The sequence below is a fragment of the Ipomoea nil genome, unplaced genomic scaffold (genome assembly GCF_001879475.1).
Source record: "Ipomoea nil cultivar Tokyo-kokei standard unplaced genomic scaffold, Asagao_1.1 scaffold2926, whole genome shotgun sequence".
NCBI classification, from domain to species: domain Eukaryota; kingdom Viridiplantae; phylum Streptophyta; class Magnoliopsida; order Solanales; family Convolvulaceae; genus Ipomoea; species Ipomoea nil.
The window spans coordinates 401,175-415,614 of NW_017619354.1; the positions used below are offsets into that span (position 1 = coordinate 401,175).

At 31.9% G+C, this 14,440-nt stretch overlaps 1 pseudogene; it reads left to right on the forward strand.

The window, feature by feature from the left end:
• Window positions 1-9,720: 9,720 nt before the first annotated feature.
• On the forward strand, window positions 9,721-10,917 carry LOC109161651 (annotated as a pseudogene).
• The last annotated feature ends 3,523 nt before the right edge of the window (window positions 10,918-14,440 follow it).

Sequence of the window (14,440 nt, forward strand, 5' to 3'; positions counted from 1 at the left end):
TTTTGAAACGGGGTAAGCAAATAAATAGATAAATGGAAACGTGATATTTTGGAGTATACAATCCTATTTCAACAATAATATGTATAATATAGGCAGAAAACAAATAAGCCGAATCAAGAAACAAGCCTAGAATACATCGTCCAACATTTTGGGTGTTACTCCGCTTAAATAATAGGGGCTTGTGGCCTTTGGTAACAAGTAGGGATAACTACAAAATATATATAATTACTAATAAAATGTTATCATATTATGGATGGGGGGTCGTCATTCTTTTTTATTTTATTTATAGGAAGGGATACCCAATTATATCATTCTTTTTTATTTTATTTATAGAAAAGGGATACTCAATTATATCAAATGCCTTCTTTTTGGCTCAAACCTATCACCTCCCACATAGGGAAGCAACATGGTACCATTGGATTACAAAATCACGTCCTTAGTGGGGTTGTCATTTTTTAATTAAGGAACACATAGAGATGATAATAAGTCGGGGTGGATCAGGATAGCTACATCCTCGACCTGACTCACCGTACCTTTTGCATTCTTTACTCATTCTCAGTCTCAACTAACAACGAATGGACTTTTTCAAAATTTAATTATTCTCGCCGACCTACCGAATGCAAGTACCTATTACTTATTATTTTATTAAAAATTTTCAGAAACTAATAATAATATTTAAATTACTTACAGTAATAAAATAATAAAATTCACTAGTTATTTATATTAAAATATAACATATAAAAATATTTAATTATAATAACTAAATTGTTTATGTTTTTTTAATAAACTTATTAGTTTAGAACTACAAATAGTAAAATGTTAATCATAATTATTAAGTTTTTATAATTGACCACATTCTAGTACTTGTTTTACTAATAATTTTATATATATATATATATATATATATATATATATATATATATATATATATATATATATATACACATATATATACACACACACACGGTTGGTCAGGTGGAATTCAAAAATCTACATTCAACCCGATCCACTGCTGTTTAATTTTTTAAGATTCACCCGACCTACCACCTGTTATTACTCAAAAAATCTAATTCAGGTGGGGTCGATTTGGATTGTCAACATTCACAGAACGGATTGAAATTGTCACCCTGGAACACTCATGCATTCAGTTGTTTTCACTTAGTTGTTAATAAATCTCGTATGTTTCAGGTCGTGCGCATCGTACTTTTAAAAGATTAAAAAATTTTGTGAGGATTTTTTTGTTTGATCATAGGTATCTTAAGTCTAATACAGGCATACAGCCCTACACAGTACTTCTAAAAGATTTAGGGGGCGTTTGGTTCAAGTTATATTGCATAACTAAGGGAATCTGACATTCCCGAGCTTACATTCCTATGTTTGGTTCATATTCTCTGAGGGAATATAACATTCCCAGGAAATGCAACTTTCCCTCCACATAGGATTTTGAAGGGAATGTGATTCCCTTCATTTTATTAGGTAATATAAGATAACATTGGATATTTATAAATTTTGTCATTTTAATTCTAATTTTTTAAAGATATATATTTTATGTTAGCTTATTACTATTATATATAATTATTTTTGTAATTATATTATATATTTTTTATTATGTTATGTTAGCATATAAAATAATTTTGTTTCTCAAGTTCAAGATTTTAGTTCATATAATTATATATGATACCGTTATCTTATTTATTTAATTTAATTTTTAAATTTATTAAAATATATGAAAATATGTTAAGGATATATATATATATATATATATATATATATATATATATATATATATATATATATATATATATATATATATATATATATATATATAAAGATAACCCTAAACTAAACATGATTATATACATACCTCAATTTTAATCAAACACAGAAATCTAACATTCCCAGCAATCTAACATTCTATAAGGTAATCTAACATTGCGTGAGCCAAACGGGCCCTAAAGATTTTGTGAGGATTTTTTTTGTTTGATCATAGGTCTCTTGAGTCTAATACAGCCCTACATACACATACCAATTCAAGTGCCTATCAAATTAAAATAGACATGACAAATTAAGTCGGCACGTTACGTTGCAAATGGAGAACTCTATCTTCAATGAATCTTTTTTGTCTTTGCCTGATCCAAATCCACAATCTGTGCATTGGTAACTACGTTTTGCTGCATATGTAGTAGTAGTCCTCCTTATTTTTCACGTACATTTGTTCCTACTCCAGGAGACTATCTAGCTAGCTTGCATAGTTGCATGCTGTTCTGATCTTCTAGTTAATGCTACCTAGCCTTGTGTTTCTGTCTACTCCAATGAGTTTGGACTTTGGAGCCAGCTCACCTTATTAGGACAAACTAACATATATAACTAATTATTAACACAAAGTCTAATTAATTAATTAATTAGTTAGATAATAGAGCATTAATTAATTTAAAAGCAAATTCAATTCCAATTTGCCTTTATTGGTGTTAATTAAGAATTTTGTCACTGCTCCTACGCTGAAAACTGTGGATGAAATGAAATAAATAATGAGATGTGTTTTAACTGGTTGACATGTCCCCAAATACTTGTACACTAATACTTATAACAAGATTAAATTCATACGGAGTACTTTTTATTTTTTGTCATTAGCAGGATTCGAACATGTACTCTACTATTACTAGCAAAACAAATAATATAGACTTATTTTGGAAAAAAAAAATACATTATTTCTTCTAAAAGTGCACTCCTATTTCATTTTTTTTTTAAAGCATGATGGCATAGGAGACAACTATATTAGAGTCTTCCATATCTATTTTTGTGTTGACCTTGTGCCTTCTAATCTTGATTTTGATAATATAATGGTCATAAATTAGTTCATTTAATTTTTCCCAAGTGTTTTTGTAGTTACACGTATTAAATTGAAGAAATTTCACTCTTCAAGGTCAATATATTAGAAGTTTCAAGATGGGAGGAAGAAAAACTCAATAACTAAGATTTATGTTGTACATCATAAAAATTATTATTATTATCCATATTGGTTTATTCATATTGGTTCATTTCTTAATTCAAAATGTAATTACCAAATTAATTATTCAACAAACTAGATTAGTTGAGTTTTTCATGTATATATTAGTTATTAGTTACCACATGCATTGCGCAAATAGTTTAATGCCCAATGTGTATTATTAAATTAATATTTTAAAATTTATCAAAGTATAATTCGGTATCATCATGTCGTATATGATATATATCAATACAATATTATCAAATTTTTTATAAAAGTAAATATTTCAAGAATCTATAAATATGATCAGTGGCAGAAATGTTTGAATATAACTGGTGGCTGGTGCAATTTTATATTATATTTTTTATAATACACTCTATCATAAAAGACAATCTTTATGAAAATCAATGAGTATTTTAAAAATAATAAATAGTTAGTTAACGGAATATTCCGTTACTGAAGTTTACACTAACAAAATGTAGGGATATTTTAAAAAAGTAAATGATATAATAGAAGATAAACTAGGAAAAAAATATTAAAATCAAAATAATATGAACGATTAATTTCAATTAACAATTACACCATTTTTTTTTAAAATTCCTGTTAGAGGTTGTAGATGTAAATGTAGATATACTCGTGATAGATAATATACTGAATTATGCAATAATTAATCCTTAAAACTCATGCAGGTCAAAATTGAAAAAAATAAAATACAAACACTAATCACATAAATGTATATATACGAGAAAAGGAATGCGATATATATTAAAGGAAGGGAAAGTGGGGAAAGGCTTTTTGTGAATGATATAGTGGGATGAGTCATAAGTTCCATCACTAACCACATTTACAATATACAAGGGGATGGAATCTTTCCCAAAGGTCTCCACAAAAAATGACAACTTTAGATGATGTTGAAAGGGCATTAGTGATACTACCTGGCCAATTAGTGGGAGGGATTAGCACTCCGATCCCCATACATAGTGAATTAAACTTTCAATCCTTTTTAAAAAGCTCCCCTCTAGCTAACAACATTTTTATAGTATGTATTATCGCGAGTGTAAACAATTTTTGCCAAAGTTCGAGCTAAAATAACTTGCACTAAAGTTCGAATTATTTATAAAAATACCACTGCGTCGTTTTTTTAAAATTATATCTGATTCGTTGATTTATACACGTGGATGACTAGCATGCATTCTTATTTTTCTCTTGGACAGTTATTCTCACCAGATCGCGCCCCTATATATATATGTGTGCTTGCACACATTTAATGCGCGTTCGCACACAGTTAATCTAATATAGACCATTAAAAAAATATTAGATGGATGCACATGATGTGTTCTCACGTTCTCACCTAAGCACATGTTCTCATATGATCCTAACTATATATATATATATATATATATATATATATATATATATATATATATATATATATATATATATATATATATATATAGGGTTGCATTCAAATACAAACCCCCTTAAAATACAAATTTCCCTTAAAATACAAACTTGAGCTCGTGCACACATTAACATATTTACATGCACACAGCGCGTACTGTCAACAATTTCTGGGATTAGCACGTGCACACATTAACATACTTACATGCACACAACGAGTAAGAGGAAAAATCAGAACCATCCATCAAAGCTCGTGCATACATTAACATACTTACATGCACACAGCGCATAGGAGGAAAAATCAGGACCGTCCAATACCACCATCCAATGGCGTCAAATTGTCCACAGGTTTGTATTTTAAGATGTGTTTTTACCTGAATGTAAATCTATATATATATATATATATATATATATATATATATATATATATATATATATATATATATATATATATATATATATGTGTGTGTGTGTGTGTGTGTGTGTGTGTGTGTGTGTGTGTGTGTGTGTGTGTGTGTGTGTGTTTTTACCTGAATGTAAATCTATATATATATATTAGATACCTACAAATTTTAGTAATTTAATTACTTACAGATTTTTTTATATATCGATAAATTTGATTTTTCTTATAATGTTTCAGAATCAAATATATACATAAAATGGGACGAATGTGATGCATAATAGGTCACATAATTAATACAATAAACCTAAGGATATAATAAGATCATGCTAGGTTTTCCTATTTATCAACAATTGCTCATGTTAGTTCTTATAATGTAAAAAGAGTCATGCATGTCCAAAAATCATTAACATACACCTTGTACAAAAATAATTAATTATATATTGTTCCTCAAGTACACTCAATTAGGTTATAGGTAATTAAGGTCATTGATATCACTAAGTTTAACATATATAAAAAATACTAATAGAATAAAATGAGTCAACAAATCAATCATTTTCACCCTTACGAAAGCCATTATAGAAATCAACATAGGATGATGAGAAAATACTGCGTATCAAATATGGGTGGTCTGCCTCATCTTCGTCATTCTTAATTTCATGCTATGATATGATAGATGCCCCATCGTGTTCTACAAATCATCTTACCACCAACCTGTTCTATCAAATTAAAGATGAATAGAATAAAGTCTTATTATTTCTTTCAAAAAAAAAAAAAGTCTTATTATTATTGGTATACAAATATTGTCTTTTTCTGTTACTTTAAATGCATTACATGGAGGCCCGGAGGGGGGGGGGGGGGTATATTAACGTGAATTTTTACTTGCAATTATCATATATATTTTGACACACCTAATCATCATATGTATTATATCTACTAATGTTTAGTAACTCTAGTTAAATATATGTGATTACTACTTTTAAAACTATAATACTTCTTAAATAGTATGAAAAAATAAAATGTATTTATTTGTACATTTGAAAAAAAAAATTAAAACAGACAATGAAGAATGAAAATTTAAAGAAAATAAAATTGGAGAATTGAATTAAACCACATATTCTAAAAAGAGCAGTCTCATTTTAAAGTTATTATACCCAATAAAATTAAAGAACCTCTTCAAGAATTAGACTTGTGAAAATAAAAGAATTTATCAATTTTTTTTTAGAACAATAGCATAGATGACATCGTACTATAAGTAGTTGGCACCCAACGATATCAAATGTCAATAATGCTACCTACTCTTAGGCCATGTTTGGTAAATGATTGTTAGTTGATTGAGTTAGTCGGTATAATAACTAGTTGATAACATTAACTGATTGTAGAGAGGTGTTTGGTAAATTAGATGTTAGCTAATAGTTGTTTGGTATAATTTCTTTTCTCAAAAAGTTAATTGAAAAAATTTCTTTGAGCAGTTTTTTGAATTTTTAGCATCTTAGAGTTACAAAAAATTGATTAACCAAACACTTACATTGATTTTTAACCAAGTCAAACATCTAATAGTGGTCAAACAAACCAAAATTAACTAATAAGATAACTATGTTACCAAACAATACCTTAATATCTAATTTATGAGAAAGTCCTTTTAATCAACTAATTAATCGTAATCTATGACGTTAATATCTTGTAAAAGCTTTATTATTTTTTTTTAATGGCTTATATGTTATATTATGTACTGTAATCCTTTATATAATAAAGCTATATGGTTTGAAAAATAATTAATGTTACAATTAATGCCACAACATCATTTATTATTAAAAAAAAAAGCACAACATTTAAAAAATAAAATAGCTATATATTATATAATCATATAAAAAATATACTTTTGAAAAATAAAATAGCTATATATTATATAATCATATAAAAAATATGTTCAATTAGAGTTTAAATTTACACATACAAAATTTGAAATTTGCGTTCCAAATGTAATTATCTTAGTTATTATTTGTATTGTGAAAATTATAATATAGATGGAATACAATTAAGAATAAATCAATGTAATTATGTAAATTATCTCTATAAGTTTATTTGAATATGCACATAATTAGAGATTATATTAACCATACAAAATTATAATTATAATTATAATTATAATTGTAATTTTGTATTCTATAAAAATAATAAATACTTGACCAATGGAACCTCAAAAATATTATTATATTAAACAATTAAAATATTTTAGTTTTTCTATTTTGTATTTATATTTATAATAACATAATTTTTTTCCGTGCATTGCGCGGGTGAATTACTAGTAAATAATAATGGCCTAATGGGGCAATTTACAAATCGACCAGGGTTCACATAGCATTGTAAATCTTAGATCAAAATAATGAGGTATATAATTCATATTTGTAAAATACATAATTTTATAACACGAGACAAAAAAAAAAAAAAAAAACACAACACAAGACAAATACACATGTTATGTATTTACTTATTTTTCAAATCTAATTTAGGTACAAAATTTGTGTTCATAAACACAATATATAGAAATTCATAACATAATACACAAGTACCAATATTCAGATACCAAATAACCTTTGGTATGGCTCTAATACCAAATTACATTTGGCATGGTTTTGATACCAAATTACCTTTGGTATTGCTCTGATACCAAATTACATTTGGCATGGTCTTCTAATTTCTCCAAAAAATGCTTCTTTTGTTCTTAATTTTAATTTTTTTTTTATGTATTTAGATGGTTTTAACAATATTCAAAACGATTTTACAACCACTTATGTAAATAATTTGTAAGAAAAAACTAGAGGAACCTTATATTTTATTAGTGAATTTCATAATTTTTAATTTTAATTTTTTTATTTTTAAAAAAATAAAAAAAAATAAAAAAAATAAAATATCAGCGCCTAGTCTAACGTTTTTTGCAACCTTGCTATATAGCCTCCGTATCTTTTACTCTCGCCCCAGCTAAACAACGATGCAATTGTGAAATTTCTTCTCTTCTCGTTTTTAATCTTTTTAATTGATAGTTCATCATTAATTGGTTTTAATTTCCAATTTTTCTTGACATTTCGCTTCTCTATTCTTGATTAGTTTTGGTGTTTTTAGCTATTTTGTTAGGTACTTCCAAATCAGTAGACGGTTGGTTAACCGAGATTTAAGTTTGTTCTTGTTGGTGATGGTGGAACTTGTAAGTTTTTTTTTTTTTGGTTAAATTGGTGAATCAGTATGTTAATCGTAAAGAAATGTGTTTTATTGATTTTTATTATAGCTTTTCATTTTCGTTTGAGATCCTCATACTTGTACTTGTTTTGCGTTTGGTCTATATTCAAAAGTTTTAGGGTTTATTATGCGTACTGATTATTGTTTGTTTTGGATCTGTTGATTGCTTAATACAATGATTCTTTAACTTGTGGAGTTTTCAGTCACTAGATTTCAACACGACCCTTACGTGTGAGGGCCAATTACTTTTTTGGTGAGGGCCAATTACTTTTTTTTTTTTTTTTTATAAGGAAGGGGGATACCCTACATATACACACTATTGCCTCAATTGAGGTTCGAACCTTACACCTCCCACTTAGGGGAGCAATCCGATACCAGTGGACTACAAGCCACTTGGTAGGGTTAATTACTTTTTGATGGGCTCTAAGAAACACGTGGACCATAGTCTCTTTCGGGTGACGATGAGATTCAAACTTGTGACCCTTGACATGGCTTTGATAACAAATTGAAGCATGTGTGCTCCATGTCAACTATTTTTTGATGGGCATCAAGCAACACGTGGACCATAGTCTCATTCGGGTGACGTGGATATTCGAACCCATGACCTTTGGCATGGCTCTGATACCAAATTACATTTGGCATGACTCTGATACCAAATTACCTTTTGGCATGGCTCTGATACCAAATTACCTTTGGCATAGCTCTGATACCAAATTACCTTTGGCATGGCTTTGATACCAAATTACCTTTGGCATGGCTCTGATACTAAATTGAAGCATGTGTTTTGGCGTGAACCATAGTTTCTTTCGGGTTTATTACAAGTCATGATTGAATACACCCCCTAATAAACATAGCATAAGTACCAAAAAGAGATGGATACTCTGTTGACTAGAGGCCAAAAATCTTAAAGGCATTTTGCCAAATTAATCACACTGCTAAAAAAATGCTATAGCATCAGAAATAGTGATTCATAATTTTAGAATGTGTACTGAATTGGCGCATCATACTAGTGTTATGAAAGATCAAAATGCGTTACAATTTTACTTAAAACTATTGATGGTATCCTAGGCTTCAGAGAGTCATTTATTTGCTTTGGAAATGGAAATCGTCACCAGATCTATTATTGAACAGTGATCCTTCACATTCTGCTCAATGTCAAACATATGCCCTATGATCTCATCCAATCTTTTTGTTATATCGCTTCTTCAGAAGAGTGGTGTCCTTTATGTATTCAACATGTTAGGCTTTGGGGATGGTGGTTGAGCAGACGACTGGGACACGGGTTGTGATTTATCTAAGTCAGCCCCATATTCTTTGAAGATCTATCAAAAAAACCAAACCATTTAAGTAAAAAAAAAAAAAAAAAAAAAAAAATCAAACCAACATAAATCCCTTTTGCACATCAATCTCTATAACTCCATTTAGGAATATATTTATATCATCACAACATAATATGTTCTTACTCTATTGTTATCTGTAGTAATGAATTCTAGTTATTGTTATACCTTAGCCAAGAAAACATTATCTTCGCCCAAGATCTGTAAAAATAAAAATAAAAAAAAAAAAAAAAAAAAAAAAAAACATGTATTAAAATTTAAAAAACTCTTACAAAACCAGAACTGATTCTTCAAAAAATTAATTGCATACAATTTCGAGCCCTTTAGTTATTGCCTTAAGCGTTTCCTGCGCTTGATAGATGGCCGCCCCGACTTCTTCAGAGGATTACTGGAAGGAGCGGTTCCCTAATGGCTATGAGACCAGAAAACTGGTGGTTGTTGAGATCCCTGTGTCTATGATTGCTACAAAAGTGGCTGAAATTAGAAAGAAAATAACACGCGCAATATTTGTGAAGGCTGATGTTGATGAACGGCAAGTACCCTTTGGCACATCCTCGTCAATCTCCGGCCTCTTCGACGATTGGTGTCGGCGGCATGGGAAAGTGTACTCCTCGGATCAAGAAAGGCAACGCAGGCTGGGAGTGTTCGAGGGTAACTATGCTTATATCATGAAGCACAACAACGCGGGGAATTCCAGCTATACCCTTGGTCTCAATGCCTTTGCGGATCTCACCCACCATGAGATCAAGGAGGCTCACCTGCGGCTCCCGGCTTCTGGGAATGATAGGTTGATCAGATTGAAGCGAGGGCCAAATTTTGGGTCCATTGTTGCTGGTGATTCTAGTTCTGGTTTTCCTGCTTCTTTGGATTGGAGGGCTAAAGGTGTTGTCACGGAGATGAAAGATCAAGGCGAATATTGTGGAGCATGTTGGGCACTCCCAACAACAGGTGCGATTGAAGGTATAAATTAGATTGTCACGGGATATCTTATCAGCATGTCTGTACAAGAGTTGATCGACTGTGACAGAACCTATAATAGGGGCTGCTCTGATGGGGATCCGACTTATGCATATGATTATGTGCTTCAAAATAAGGGTATCAGGATAGAACATGATTACCCCTATCAAGCTCGAGATAATATATGCGACACCTTGAGATCGCCGAGATCGCCTGCAGTGACCATTGATGGGTATATGGTTGTACCCGCAGGTAATGAGGAGGAACTACTAAAAGCAGTCGCCTCTCAGCCTGTCAGCGTTGGTGTATGTGGTTCAAGCCCTGCGTTTTATGAGTATACCAGGGGATATTCAACGAGTCGTGTTCAAAAAAAATAGATCATGTCGTATTGATCGTGGGGTACGGTTCTCAGAATGGCATTTGACTATTGGATCATAAAGAACTCGTGGGGAACTGAATGGGGAATCAATGGTTTTATGTACATGCGACGCAACACTGGCACTCGGGGAGGGTTGTGTGCGATCAACCTGGATGTTTCGTACCCAATTAAGAGCCCTCCTTTGCGCTTTGAGAGGTATAGGCGTTTGCTTGGATGGTAAACAGTATTGAACGAACATGCACAGAAGATGTAAATGCGTATGGTTGGGTTAATGATTCTATTTTTTGAAAATCCAATCATCTAATCAGATACACTCTCCATTAGAACAAAAAAACAATCAAAATCATGAAATGCTTATTTTATGATGCAGAAGTAAGTAGACAAATTTTGTAATTTTCTTTCAACAATATACATGGAAAGTAAGTCGTTGCTATTCGTCTTGCATTTCAGAATTGTTACTTTTTTATTATTCATTTATCTTAGTTGAAAAAAAAAATTAATTGCATAAAATTTCGAGCCCTTTTGTTATTGCCTTAAGCGTTTCATGTACTTGATAGATGCAGCTGATGGCCTCAACTACTTTGTCTTTATTGCTTACATGGTTATGCAAATCATTGTTCAAAGCTAAATGTGAGTGAACAGAGCTTCCTTTTCTTTTATGTTATTTATCACTTTCTGCTTATACTTGCAGGCTTCTTTGTTGACTGAATCCATTGTCTACAATGAATCAAAACACAAAAATGGTCAGAAAAAAAAACACTAATGAAAAAAACCAAAGAAGTGATTGTAGGTAAATAATAATAATAAAAAGAACAAGGAATACAAACATACATCATCAATTATTGGAAGTTCGCCTTTTAGTATGTAGATAGACGGTCAAGGAAAACATTCAAGTCTAGAACCCATGACCATAGTCTCTTTCGGGTAATGCAGAGATTTGAACCCATGACCTTTGACATGGCTCTGATACCAAATTACATTTGGAATGGCTTTGATACCAAATTATCTTTGGCATGGCTCTGATACCAAATTACATTTGGCATGATTCTGATACCAAATTACCTTTGCCATGGCTCTGATACCAAATTACATTTGGCATGGTCTTCTAATTTCTCCAAAAAATGCTTCTTTTGTTCTTAATTTTAATTGATTTTAATTGGAAGAGATCATTAAGGCTGCAAAAGCATCCAATGCTCACAATTTTATCTCCTCACTGCCTCACGGCTACGATACTCCGGTGGGAGAGAGGGGGACACAACTATCCGGTGGTCAAAAGCAACGGATAGCCATCGCTAGGGCGATACTTAAAGACCCAAGAATTCTTTTGTTGGACGAGGCTACAAGCACGCTAGACACACAGTCAGAGCACATAGTGCAAGAGGTATTGGAGCGTGTGATGGTGAACCGGACCACTGTCGTTGTGGTTCACCGTTTAGCAACAATTAGGGATGGCAACGGGGCGGGGCGGGGGCGGGGGCGTGGAATGAGGTCCCCGTCCCCGTCCCCGAAATAGATCCCCATTCCCCGTCCTCACCCTGTTCCCCGGCGGGGATGGGAAATTATTTCCCATCTCCGCCCCCGCGGGAATTTTTCGAGGACGGAGAATCCCCGCCCCGTTTTTTAATGATGCAATGAAAAAAAAAAAAAAAACAAGAAATAATTTACCGGCAATTCAACAACAATAATAAGTAATTAATAAGTTAATCAAAACAAATTAAAACTAAATGATGTGAACATTTTTCACGCATCCATCAAGTATCAAATTACAGTATAGAGTTTAGATATTGTTCCACTGGAGATGGCTCTTGTAATGTTAGGAATTGATGCAAAGTGGAGTTAAGCACAAGCTAAAACTATCCTTATAGAAGCTAGACAAATCCTTAATGAGTTGGTTTGATAAGATTAGGCTAAAAACAAATAAGACAAGTAAAACAAAGGACCGGGACTTAGTTGATTCGAGCTAAGATGTCAAATATTGTACTAAAGATTAGAGAATTAAATCAAGGCATAGGGTAAGTGAGAAGCACAAAAGTGTCCAAATACCACTCTCGTAGCTATTTGGACTTGCAACCTCACATTGAACTCCACTCTCGTGACAATTCAACCCAAGGATGCCCAAACAAGAACACAAGGCAAAAATTCCCCTTAACACCCAAAATACTCTCGTATTGGGTGTTAAGTGTGTGAATGTGTGGCTAGTGTACAAGCTCTACTCTCGTAGCAACAAACACACTCCAAATCAAGCATATAATTGGGATCCAACAATCATACACAAATTTATCAACAAACCCATTTCACACAACAACCCTAGATCACCCAAATAATTCCCTTTATGCAATACAACTCAAATAGGCATCAATAGCAAGAAAAAAAAACCAAATCCTAGTCCCAAAACACTTAGCTACTCATAATATAACAATAGATACACAATATTAAAGGAGTAATTGAAAGCATAGATGAAAAGTAAAGAGAAGAGATAATAAGAAAACTTCTCTATTGAAGCTTTGAAATCCAAGATTGCAATGTGTTCTTGAGCTTGGAAATGGAAAGGAACAAGAAATCTACACTAATCTAAGCTATACTAGAGCTAAACCTAACTAAGAAATGAAAAGGAAATGAAAGATGTAATGAAAGATATGTTGGGGTGGAAAAATCCCCTAAAAAGGGTCAAAAACGCGCTGTCAAAAAGTGCAGAGGGCTAGCCACGGGTGTGGCCACACCCGTGGCCAGAAAGGCCGTGTGTACTGCCCAGTGGCCACACCCTGGCCACGGCCGTGGCCATACCCGTGGCCACCAGGCAGTGATTTTTCTGTGCACTGCGACTGTCTTCTAGGTACTTTTTCACCCTCTAAATGTTTGAATTAGCCTTTGATGCTTGAATCAAAGTTGTAGCCCTTCAAGTTAGCTTTCCAATGATATAAAATTCACTTGGTTTGGACATTCCTACGCAGAGATATGATCAAAAAACCTAGCAGTGGACGATTTGTGCGGGAATTTCAACTTCTTGCTCTTTTGCTCCACTTTTGCCTTTGTTTGTCCAAATGACCAAGACCAATAAACACACCTTAATTTGGCTCTCTAAAAGGTGTTTCTCCATCTTCATAGCTTCTCATTGACTCCCATTGGCTCTACAAGCATCCAAAATGACCCAAAAATCACTCAATTCATCTAAATCATCAAGAATTACACATAAACATACAAATGAATCAAATGAGGATACTTTGGACAAAAATATAACAAATAACAAGGAAAATAGGCTTAAATGTAAGGTGAAATTATAAACTTTTAGACTCTTATCACTAAACTAATTAACTAATAACTTAATCAAAAGTACTGAACTGAAATAGCTAATAAGTTAATAAAAACTAATAGACTAAGTAAGTTCATTAATATTATATATATTATAATATTTTGTTTTACTGGACTAATTAAGTTTATTAATATTATATATATTATAATATTTTATTTTTATTATAGAGACAGTCGGCACAAGCAGGCAGCACTACTGTGAATGTTCATGAATGTTTTGTTTTTAAGTTTATTAATAATATATATATATATATATATATATATATATATATATATATATATATATATATATATATATAATATTTATTTATTTATTTAATATTATACGGGGAATCGGGGACGGGGACGGGGACGGGGCGGGGGATGCCTTCCCCGTCCCCGTCCCCGGCGGGGATGGGGGAATTCTCCCCATCCCCGCCCCCGTTCCCAGAAAA